We start from the raw sequence: 12,935 nt of genomic DNA, 5'->3' as shown, positions 1-12,935 counted from the left end.
TGACATAGGACCACATAAATCAGAGTGAACCAACTCTAACACTTCTTTGGCTCTATACCCCTTGGCCTTGAACGGTCTCTTGGTCATTTTACCTTCTAAGCAAGATTCACAAGTTGGAAAATTTTCCAACTCTAATGAACTTAAAAGTCCATCGGCTATAAGCCTCTGAATCCTACTTAAGTTAATATGACCAAGCCTTAGATACCAAAGATATGCTTGGTTCATTTCTGAAGGTTCTTTTCTCTTATTAGAATTAGAAGATGAATTATAAATTTCCATGTTTTGCTTTGTGGAAGAATTTGGATTTAAAATATACAAATTGTCAACTAATGCACCAGAACAGATAATCACTTTATTTCTTTTAATAACTACATCGTTACTGAAAGAAACTGAATATCCATCTAAAAATAGTTTAGAAACTGAAATTAAATTCTTTCTAAAACTGGGTACATAAAGACAATTTCTTAAAACCAAATTTCTATTTCTACTAAAAGATAAGTAGACGTCTCCCACTGCAACAGCTGCCACCTTAGTAGCATTGCCCATGTAGACGGTAATTTCTCCTTCAGATAGTCGTCGGGTTTCCTGGAACCCCTGCAAGGAATTGCAGACATGATCAGTGGCTCCCGTATCTACACACCAGGTGCTGGTAGATAACACCGCTAAACATGTTTCAACAACTAGAGTATGAGATATACCTTTGTTTTGGTTCTTACGAGGACAGTCCGCCTTCCCTGCCTGCTTATAGATGAAGCACTTGCCCTTCTTCTTCTTCACTTCTATCCCGTACACTGAGATTTATTCACTTTCTTTCTTGAACCGTTTGTTTCTTCTTCTTCTTACCTTTCGGTTTAGAAGTAGAACGATTTTCAACATAGTGAATTTGAGCATTGTGACGAAATAACCCTTCTGCTTGAAGTTCTGTAGTTCCCCTAATGAATAAATCCTTTTATTCATATTATAGTTCAGGAACATCAAAACTTCTAGGTAGGGTTTGGAGGATCATATCGATCCGGGTTTCCCATCAATTTCTCCTCCAAGGATCAGTATTTTCGGATAAGCCATCATGTTTAGGATATGATCCTTACGAGTACCCTCTTGCATGGTGGTCGCATTATCTTTCTCATAGCTTCTTGTCTAGAAGCCCTATCCTGATGACCAAAGAGTTCCTTGAGATTGTTCATAATATCATAAGCTGTTGGTAAATCTTTATGCTGATGTTGCAATACATTTGACATTGAAGCCAAAATGTAACACCGCGCCATCTCATCTGCTTTTACCCATTTCCTATGATATTCAATCTCCTCTTGGGTAGATTCACCAGTGGGTGCATCAGGGCAATGCTCAGTCAGTACAAATTTATAGCTTTCAGCAGTAAGAACAATATCCAGGTTTCTTTTCCAATCTATGTAATTTGGTCCAGTAAGTCTATTTTGTTGAAGTATGATGGACAGTGGGTTGAAAGTCATCCTAAGAATCACAAATAACTTTTGGTCAGAACTCTAAATTTAGAATAATATTGATTCCTCAAACAATACTATTTTAAATTAACCAACACCTTAAAACACCGTGAATTTTGTATGCCACGTTAGTGTGGACGTATACAAATTCAACATTTGTAAAAGGAGGGTTTTAACCCATTAATTTTATTATCTTGTCAACCTAACTTTTGAAAAATAAAATTAATAGTTGGTATTATTTGGTCACACAAATAATAGCAATGACTCCGTTTGGGAGGATACTATTAGATGTGTCTAAGTGTACACCATTACTTGACACTAAGTCCATTAATAAGATTATGCCCCTTCCGTTGGGAAGATCACACGCTCTTAATTAACTTCCTATAGTCATCCAAAATGGAAGTCCATTCTAGTGGTCCGCAAACAAGCTCATCCGTTATGGAGGAAGGCACTCAGAGCCAACGCGCAAGCTTGTTTGCATCACTTACAAACCAGTAATGGAGACCATGGGATTTACTTAAAAATCCCTCTCCCACTTAGTTATTTATAAATGAGGAATTTTAACTATGCTAGCCTACCAAACTTGTAAACTAACATGCACACACAGCACAATATAAAAGCAATAAATAGAAAATCTAATTTTCAACTATTATGGCTTTTATCTTTAATTGTCCTCCGTGTGTTGTCATCCGAAGCTGCTGCCATATTTGGCCACCGCCACCGGATCTAACTGTCGCATCCATCTCGCATCGAGTTCCGCTGCGCCTCTGGTCCTTAGAAGGTTCCACGCTTTGCAAGATTCGATCCGCAACATAAATAGAATTTTACATTTTGATCCTATATTCCATAAAAGGAATGTACATGTATCTAGATCAAAAATAAAATCCTAATAAAACTAAATACAGCTCCTGCTGTATTTTAATACAATCATGCACACACATATAAATTGCCCTTGACATGTCCAAGGGTCCAATCACACACATAATTAACTAAAAGCCATAATAGTTGGATCCTGCATCCATAGAGTTAGCACATCCTACTATTAACCTGCCTAAATTATGTATGACATGTGCATAATTAAACTAAATACCAAATACACAGGCAAAACCCTAGCTCGATACCAATTGTTGGTTGCTACTTAAAGCCTATAGGTTCCATTGTACAAAAATTTTGTACAAAGGTCCGAACCTTTCCTAGCTACCATGTGTTCTTTTAAATTAAATTTTGGATCTTCTTGGAACTTAACACGCTTGATCCAAAACTTAATCTATTTGTTCTTTAGGTTTTGACTTGGATCTCTGCGGAACTTAACACGTTCGACCCAAGTCTCCTTGTTATTAATTCCATTAAATATTAATTTCCACAAAAGGTTCCCAGATCGACGTGGCGAGGCACATGGCCTTCTTGGATATGGGAGCAACCACCACCGACTAGACAAAACCTTTAATAGAAAGCTAATATTTAATTTCCTAAAATAACTTTAGGTTAACCAAAGAGAACAATCAAATCACAAGGAAAAGAAAGAAACAAAAGAACACAACTTCGAAAAAACATATTCGAAATACTAGAACGTAAGCCTCTTGTATTTGGTATTATTTCCATAAATAACTAGCATGATGCGGAAATAGAAATTACTAGTTATACCTTGTAGAAAAACCTCTTGATCTTCTACCGTATTCCTCTTCTAACCTCGGACGTTGTGTGGGCAACGATCTACCAAGATGAGAAACCACCAACCACCTTCTTCTTCTCCAAGCAAGGTTCGGCCACAAAGGAAGAACTTTACCAAAGAAGAAAATCAAAATACTAACCAAGCTCCAAGAGATGCTAGCTTTCTCTCCTTCTTCTTCTTCTTCTCCAAGTAGTATCCGGCCACCACAAGAACTCCAAGAGAGATGAAGTATTCGGCCACCACAAGAGGAAGAGAGGGAGAGGGTAATGGCCGGCCACAACACCAAGGAGAAAGGGAGAGAAAACAATAGAGGTTGTGTCTTGTGAAGGCACCTCACCCTTCTTTTATATTCCTTGGCCTAGGCAAATTAGGAAATTTAATTACAATAAAATTTCCTTAATTTCCTTGACATGATTTATTTGAGAAAAATAAAATAAAATTTCCCAAATAAACTCTAATGGCCGGCCACATCAAGAGGAAGCAAATTGGACAAGTTTTAATCAACAATTAAAACTTTCCTTATTTGTTTCCGAAAATTTTAAAAAATAAAATTTCTCTTTAAAAATCTCTTCATGGTTAATAAAAGGAAATATCTATAATTTTAATTTTATTAACATGTGAATAATTTTAAAGAGAAAATAAAAAAAAACTCTCCAATCTACAAATAAGGAAAGAGATCTAATCTCTTTCTTTAATCTTTTGTAAATCTTTTACAAGAGAGATATTTTAATTTTAATTCTCTTTAAATTATATCTTCCACATAATAATAAAATCTAAAATTAAATTTCTTTTTTATTTAATTATGGCCGGCCCTACTAGCTTGGGTTCAAGCTAGGGCCGGCCACCTTAAACCCAAGCTTATGTCGGCCCTAGCTTGGTTCCCAAGCTAGCTTGGCCGGCCCCCTTTAGGTGGGTATAGAAGGTGAGTATAGTACTTTATAAATAAGAGGCTACGATAGGGACCGAGAGGAGGAATTGGTTTTGGTCTCCCGATAAAATTAAGCATCCCATGTTCGCTCCGAACACACAACTTAACTTTATCAATGATAATTCATTCCACTAGAGAACTATCATTGAACTACCGCACCAATCCCAAATTACATTTTTGGGCTCCTTCTTATTATGAGTGTGTTAGTCTCCCTGTGTTTAAGATATCGAATGTCCACTAATTAAGTGAGTTACTGACAACTCATTTAATTAATATCTAAGTCCAAGAGTAGTACCACTCAACCTTATTATCATGTCGGACTAAGTCCACCTGCAGGGTTTAACATGACAATCTTTATGAGCTCCTCTTGAGGACATTATCAACCTAGTATCATTAGGACACAGTTTCCTTCTATAATCAACAACACACACTATGAGTGATACCATTTCCCAATTTATCGGGTTTATTGATTCATCGAACTAAATCTCACCCATTGATAAATTAAAGAAATAAATATCAAACATATGTGCTTGTTATTATATTAGGATTAAGAGCACACACTTCCATAATAACTGAGGTCTTTGTTCCTTTATAAAGTCAGTATAAAAGGAACGACCTTAAATGGTCCTACTCAATACACTCTGAGTGTACTTGTGTAATTATATAGTCAAGATAAACTAATACCTAATTACACTACGACTTTCTAATGGTTTGTTCCTTTCCATTCTGGTCGTGAGCTACTGTTTATAATTTATAAGGTACTGATAACATCATCTTCTGTATGTGACACCACATACTATGTTATCTACAATATAAATTAAATGAACAACTACAAACAAATGTAGATAATTAGACCAAATGTGATTCTTTATTCATAATGAATGTTTACAAAGCTTAGGCTCTCAGTATACACTCCAACAATGCCTGCTTCCGTAGAGGCCCCATTATCCGTAGAAGGTACACCTTCCTCAAGTCACTCTAGACTAGATGAATCTAGTGAGCATACAGAACTGAGAAGGAGCAAGAAGCAACGTGTGTCTACGGATTTAGGCCAGGACTTTATCACCTATAATATAGAAGGTGACCCTGTGACATATAGAGATGCTATGGCTTCTCCTGAAGCTAAACACTGGAAAGAGGCCATTAAAAGTGAAATGGACTCTATTATCTCTAATGCCACTTGGGAGTTGGTAGATTTACCTCCTGGGTGTACCACTATAGGATGTAAATGGGTGTTTAAGAGAAAACTAAAATCTGATGGGTCAGTAGATAAATTCAAAACCCGCCTAGTTGCTAAGGGATTCAAACAGAAAGAAGGGATTGACTATTTTGACACTTATTCTCCTGTTACCAGAATTACTACAATCCGAGTGTTAATAGCATTGACATCCATATATCATCTTGAGGTCCATCAAATGGATGTCAAAACGGCATTCCTAAATGGAGATCTTAAAGAAGAGATATATATGGATCAGCCTGAGGGACATGTAGTCTTTGGAAATGAGAATAAAGTCTGTAGGTTAGTCAAATCTCTTTATGGTTTGAAGCAAACCCCAAAGCAGTGGCACGAAAAATTTGATAGAGCTATGCTATCGTTTGGCTTTGAAATGAATGACTCTGATAAATGTGTGTATGCTAAAATGAAAGGTGATAATTGTATTATCTTATGTTTATATGTAGATGATATTCTACTTTTTGGTTCTAACCTTTCTGTTATTAATGAGACTAAGACCCTCTTATGTGGTAAGTTTGATATGAAGGATATGGGTTGTGCTGACATGATTTTAGGGCTGAAGTTAACTCGTTCAACTGATGGAATAGCAATTTCTCAATCACTCTATGTTGAGAGAGTATTAGAGAAATATGGCTATAGCCAAGTTAAATCTGTCATCACACCCTATGATCCTTCAAAAACTCTCCATAAGAATAAGAGTGGTGTGGCAGTATCTCAATTAAGATACTCACAAATAATAGGTAGTCTAATGTATTTAGCAAATTGTTCTAGACTTGATATTTCTTTTGCTATAACGAAATTGAGCAGGTTTACCAGCTATCCGGACAGAACGCATTGGGATGCATTAGACAGAGTACTCAGATACCTAAAAGGCACTATATCCTTGGGCTTGTGGTATGGGAGATTCCCTGTAGTCCTGGAGGGATATAGTGATGCTAGTTGGATAGCTGACACTGCTGAGTGTAAAGGCTTTACTAGTTATATCTTTACACTTGGAGGTGGTGCAGTTGCTTGGAGGTCTGTTAAACAGACGATTATAACTCGTTCTACATCTGAGGCAGAATTGTGTGCTTTGGATACCACAGTAACTGAAGCTGATTGGCTTAAGGGTCTTCTTTCTGAAATTCCCTTGATGATGAAGTCAATACCTTCTATTTTAGTACACTGTGATAATCAAACAACAATAGCTCAGATTAGAAGCTCCAAGTATAACCAGAAACAGAAGAGACATGTACGAATAAGATTAAAGTCTATTCGTGAGTTAGTGTCTCTTGGAGTGGTGTCATTGAACTTTGTAAGTTCAAAAGACAATATTGCTGATTCACTCACTAAAGGACTTGATTTTGAGAAAATCAAGAGATCCAGTAAGGGAATGGGACTGAGACCTATCCTGGTTTCATCTATAGCGGCACCCCAACCTATCTGATTGTAGATCCCAAGAAGTAGGTTCAATGTGGTATAAACAAGTTATAAGGGTGAACCGTAAGCATCAAATTGATTGAGATGTAATCTCATAGTCTCTTCCCTGAATAGATGTTTGACTGCTAGTAAGGATGAGCTTAGGAGCTCTTAATGAGTTCAAGGTCTTAATGATAGGATGCTCGTAGTACATCCTTGGAGAACTCACCTATGTAAGTGTAACTGTGTGGCCGTAGTGTGGGGGGTCTAGGCAACTCTCCTTAGCACTTATGAAACAAGATTCGGTGGCATGACCGTAATGCACCAACCCAGAAGGATTCAACCGTCGCCCATGATGAGTTGTTACCAATTGATTTTCACATATAAAAGGTTTAAGATCAAGACTGAGTTCTCTTCAAACCTATGTGAATAAGATTGGTGTACTTAGGTGAAAATTCAAACCAGAATGTATTTTCACTAAAAGCTCATTGCAACTAAGCCTCAGGACAAGTCTCTGTTTTTCGTCTAAAATAATTTGAATTAGTGGGGGATTGTTGAGTTTTGAGTTTAATTCAAACTATTTCTTTGCTTATTATAATGCATAGATGTATGCATTTAGTCTCACATTGCTAAGCAAAGAAAGGTTGGAAGGCCTTATATATGAAGCCCTTCCATCCTTGCTTAGCAATGTTAAGGAGACTTACACGCATGTGCGGGTCTAACCCAAATTAGGTGGTTTCGGGGGGTTCGAGCCCGAAATCCATAAACCGGGCGCGACGCACGCGATCAACCCACGCAGGGGGGGTGCAAATCTCCAGCTCGTGGGCCTCGCGCTTGCAGGCGGTCTGGTTTGTTTTTCCCAGTCTCTGGTTTGGTCTGGTTCTTGGTTCTATCCCGAGCGTGAGAAAGCGCACTTGGGTTTGGTCCGCGCGTGAGGAAGCGGCACATCTGCCCGCGCGTAAGGAAGAGACGCACCCGAACGTCAGGAAGCGGAAGCGACGCACGCTTTGCTTCGTGCACTGCTTCAGAGTGTATAAATACACTGCCTCTGTTCCTGGTTCAAACACACCAAAGCAGTCTGCTTTCTCTCCTTCCCTCTCTCTGTGTTCTTCCTTACCTAGAGTTTGTCCTGAGGCTTGGTTTATAGCGATCTGAGGTTGAGTCTGAGTGCGACGTTCGTCTTAGAGTGCACCTACGGACGACGCGAGTGGTTGTCGGATCTTGGGAGAATTTTGCCAGAGAGCCTCTGCACCGTGAGCGGCAATAAATTCTCTAAAGACAGTCGGCACGCCGACGCTTCAACCGGAGATACATTTTCTCAACCTCTCTTTTATTTACCTGTTTATTGCATGTTTGTTATTTTGGTGCAATTTTACTACTGTTAGTGTTCTGTATAAACAACAAAATGGTGTATTAATCGATTGGTAATCTATTCTGATTACATAGTAGCTTCCTATATCGATTAGCCAATTGATTAGGCATTGTCAATCAATTAGTGCAATTAATTAGGCATTGTCAATCGATTGGAAGTCCTTCGATAGCACAGAAGGTTGTCAAATTGATTGATCGATCAATTAGGCATTGTCAATCTATTGATGGCAGGATTTCTTCAAGAGCATAGAAGGCTACCAAATTGATTGATCAATCGATTAAGCATTGTCAATCGATCGGATCAATCGATTGGCAAAGTTTTGTGAGGAAACAAAAGGTTACTGGATCGATTAACTCAATTGATTAATCTTGTCAATCGATTAGTAGGAACCACCAATCAATAGGGATTCAAAATGGATTAATCTTAGCTATTGATCTAGAGTCAGTAATCGTCCAACCGATAATCAAAACGTCACTAAGATTGGAGTGTTTCTGCTAATTGCTTGGTAGAAAAAAACACAGAGAAATGATTCGAATTCTGAGAAGTTTAAAAAGGAGGCTTAGGGCACCAGATAAGTTCTGTTCAATTGTTATTATTTGTGCAACTTCAGTCTCAAGCTCTCACTTGCATCATCTTCAAGCAATTAAGAAAAGGAAAACTTTCCCAAACCTAATCTCTTCATTTCTTCTCTCTTGTTGTCATTTCATTTGCTGAAAGTTGTGAGCATATTGTAATCCTACTGTAAGAACATTTCTCTACCATCAGTTTTGGTCCGAGAAAGAGAAGTATTAGTGAAAATAGATAGCTTAGAGTGGATCTTAGATTAGTCACATAGACGGATACCAAATAAATAAAAAATGTTAGTATATTTATTATGTTTTGTTTTAAATTTCCATTATAAATTAAATAAAATGAAGTGAGCTATTCACCCTTAGATTTTACGTACGGTTCTAACACTTTCTCTGTGGTTAGAAATGTTGATGTTAATATGGAATGTTGATGTCAAATTGCCAATTGTCAAACGTATCATGTATTTCTGAGGCCTCACAAATATTAAAAACATATAATATAGATATATATAATGTTTAAAACCAATACTGATCAGAAAGCTATAAGTAAGAAATCTGTGAAAGTATTAAATTTTAAAAATTATCTCTAAGAGATGACAAAATCTGATATTTATTGGTGACGAGGGAAAATAGAACTCACGGATATAAGGGCATCTCCAAGCAGTTTTTGTGTAAGTTCCTTAATTTTCTCTTTACTGACGTGTCAATGAAAATTAAAGAGTTGGGTTCGAATTTCAAACCTAATTTTTTTTTTATAGCAACAAAATTTTTTTTAAAAAAACCTTCTTGCATCAGAGATGCTGAAGGTCTATATGAGTGTTTTTTACAATTTTTAGTAGGTCACATTATAAATATAAAAATCTATTTTTTTTTTTTTATAATCAAACAAGCTCCCTATAAATTTTAAATCTCATTCTTAATTAATTATTGGTTCGACTGTTACTAGTAATTTTTTTAAAAAAAATAGATTTAAATTTTTACTTACTACTCTTAAACTAAAAACCCCAGCTCCAATACCCTGATTGATTCAAGCTTTTTTTTTTTTTTTTGTGGATTTTTAGTTCGATAAGCCTCTCCAAAAACTTGTATTGAAAGTGTCTCATTCAACCGTTTTTTAATAGATTCTGCCACGTCTAATTTTCTGTAGTTAAAATGTATGCGATAACTTCATAAATTGGGACCTATCGATTCCTTGGCATAAAGACTTATAAAAGGCATATATAAGGGATTCGATTCACTTCTGGGAGTAATTAATCGGAGTTCAAATCTTTTATCCCCTGATCCCATGTCCTCATGTCCCCTCATCGATCGAGCGTCTGTGATAATCTCGTGATATGTATCACATCCTTAAGACGTTATATGACCCGTCCGATCAACGAGTGGGGTAGAGGGGGCACAGGATTCGGGGACAAAAGATTTGAACTGCCAACTCCTAATTAAAAAAAGGAGTCGGTTTAATCGATGAGTTGTCAACCTGTTAATTAGATCTTTACTGATATTGGAGATGTGAACGGTGTGAACGGAATAAAGAGGTGGGGACGAAGAGATGTGTATGACTTTTTAGTCTCATATTAGAAGTCTTTTAATTTTATTGTTAGTTTAAATTATGGCATTGATATTGTAAACATATGCATAGGAAGAGACTCTCTCACACGTGAGTGTGCAGGGGTGGGTACAAATGCAAGGTCTGGATTATACTGAACCAAGGTTGACTCATGTGTGAACACGACCTGTTCACTTTGAATGCTAGACTGATCGAGGTAAGATCTGCTCAAGCGAATAAATTAATATTTTATCACGTTTTTTTACTGCTCAAGTGAAACGGATGAATTAGTTTCAATTAATTCAATCTAATTAAAACTACCGACAATTAATGGTAATAAATGATCATTAATTCAGATAATTAATGACAATAATAGCCATTAATTTATTAAATTTAAACAATCAATAATTAATGGTAATAAATGATCATTAATTGATCCAATTGAAACTTCCGGTAATTAATGACAATAAATGATTATTAATCAATCATTTATTATGGTCAAAGGTTGAGCCCCTATATAAAGAGCTCAGATCTTAAGCAGAAGAAACGTATTCTCTCACAAAAACTCTCTCAGTCGTACATTCATTCAGTTGAACTACTCGTGATAGCATTTGAGTGCATTCTCAATTCGTCATGAACAACTAGTGCCTGGTTGCATGCATGGTTTTACTGTTGTATCCTAGAAAACAGACCACCCGAGAGAACCTCGAAGCACAGCTGGAGGTGGGGTGAATCTATTTTAAGGAAACTACGTTGAGCGCAGATCTCGGTATCTTACTCAGCGAATTCCCTTCCCGACTCCACGATCGACTCTCGATCCTGCTATGCACCGCATCAACTCCATTCTCGGACTACCGGAAGCTTGGCAGAATTAGCTCCGCTAACAATCTGAGATTATCAGCTCCGATCATCTCAACAGATAAATTAGAATTGATTTTATATAATTTCAATTCACTAATTTTCCTAAATATCTTCGACAATAAATTATCCAACAACCAATCCAACTAATTTTGAATATGGATGCCCTTCCTCTTGATTTGTTCATTGAGTAAATCTAAAAATATTTATGATGATTCATCCCACAGCCGACCTTCACAGTCGAAAATCCACTACCAAGTATGTCTTTCTATATTTCAATAGAATTCATAAGATAAGCTGAATTCATAAGATAAGATTCAGCTGATCATCATCACTGACATGAAGGTGCAATGAAGGTAAGATTCGACTAAGAGATTAGTTAGGCATTGCATTGCTTTCATATTCAGGTTGATTCTACTAAGATAATAATTATTTTCACATTGCTTTGAATCTTTTATCTTTTAAGAAATTAACTTATTTGCACACATAACATATGTACAACATGATTTAATTATTTTGTCAACAAAATGTCTCATGATGCAGGATATTATGGACTGATCCAGGTATAGTTAAAATTAAGGTAATATAATAGTCAAAGTTAAAGGGAGGTGGTAGTCAGCGTATCATCCTCAACAAGACTTTACTCTTCGTCAAGCACTAAGGCCTTTAGTATGAGGGTGACCAGCCCAGGAGTCGATCAAACATAAGAGACCTAGTGCTCCATTCCTGTATTAAGACATTTATTATATATCCGATCATTCGATAGCTGACCGAGTTTAAAGGATGTCTGACCTGCCATAAAGTCGGTTGGTCATACGTCCGTCCGGAGTAAGGGGATCCAGCTCCCCACTCTCAATACAAATCTCTTAGCATATGTCAGGTCGGCCCCACAACCGGTCGAACCTATGAGTTTTTTAGCATACCAGTCCTCCTTCATATTGCCAGTCAGTAACAACGGCGGTCAGGTTTATCCAGCTCAGTGTGCTCGTCTCTTATATGCATGAAAGATAAATGTACAAGGTAATTTTCTTTATAAACTTGGTCGGACTTCCAGATCTCAGGTTCTCACTTCAAAGGCAAGTCTCTTATCATATGGATGAACAACTTAAAGTATCGATCGAAGCTCTTGAGACGCAGTTCCCCATTTTTCAGAGGCAAGTATCCCGGTATATGATCGGTTTGTCGTAGAATCGATCAGACCTAGGGGACTTAGTTTCATATTACTTCAAGAACATATCTCCGGCATTATTTAGTGCATAATCGAGCGACTTAAGGGAAGGATGGTCATACAGTTAGCCGGTTCAAAAATCCGATCGAGATACACTCTGTAGACAACATTATCAGAGAATCACAACAATATGTCAAAGTAACAACCATTTGTCATAAAATATTCCTCTATTGTAATATGAGCATTTAATAGAACCTTCTTCGAAGGTGACTTTACACTCTCCATCAGTTGATGATATATTATGACAGTATATTCCTTAAGCCACCTTATTAATGGTGTAAGTTACAAAAAGGGTACACACGAGTAACGGAAGATTCCTCGGACAGTGACTATACACCTCTCAGGCTGTACATATTCCTTTACTCGACAACTTCGGACACCCGATATTCTCTACCACCTCATGATTACGGAGGTTATGAGATATGGTATATAAAATAAGGGTCCTCTCCATTGGTAAGATATGTGATATTACATTAAGTTTCTCTCAATTACGCTCGGTTATCTATACTCATCTACTGTTCTTATTTTTGCTCAGCCAACATATTGATTTGAGCGTCGGAGAATCTACGCCAAGGACCTCCCTTGGTTTTTGACGCTAACATCCTGTTTGCTTTCTTTGGTATGTGTAGAGAGGAAGAAGTCCCTTTCTCTTCATCAATAGCGCAGCTCTAGC

Source organism: Zingiber officinale, chromosome 2B (assembly GCF_018446385.1).
Source record: "Zingiber officinale cultivar Zhangliang chromosome 2B, Zo_v1.1, whole genome shotgun sequence".
In the NCBI taxonomy this organism is placed as follows: Eukaryota; Viridiplantae; Streptophyta; class Magnoliopsida; order Zingiberales; family Zingiberaceae; genus Zingiber; species Zingiber officinale.
This window is presented reverse-complemented; position numbering follows the sequence as displayed.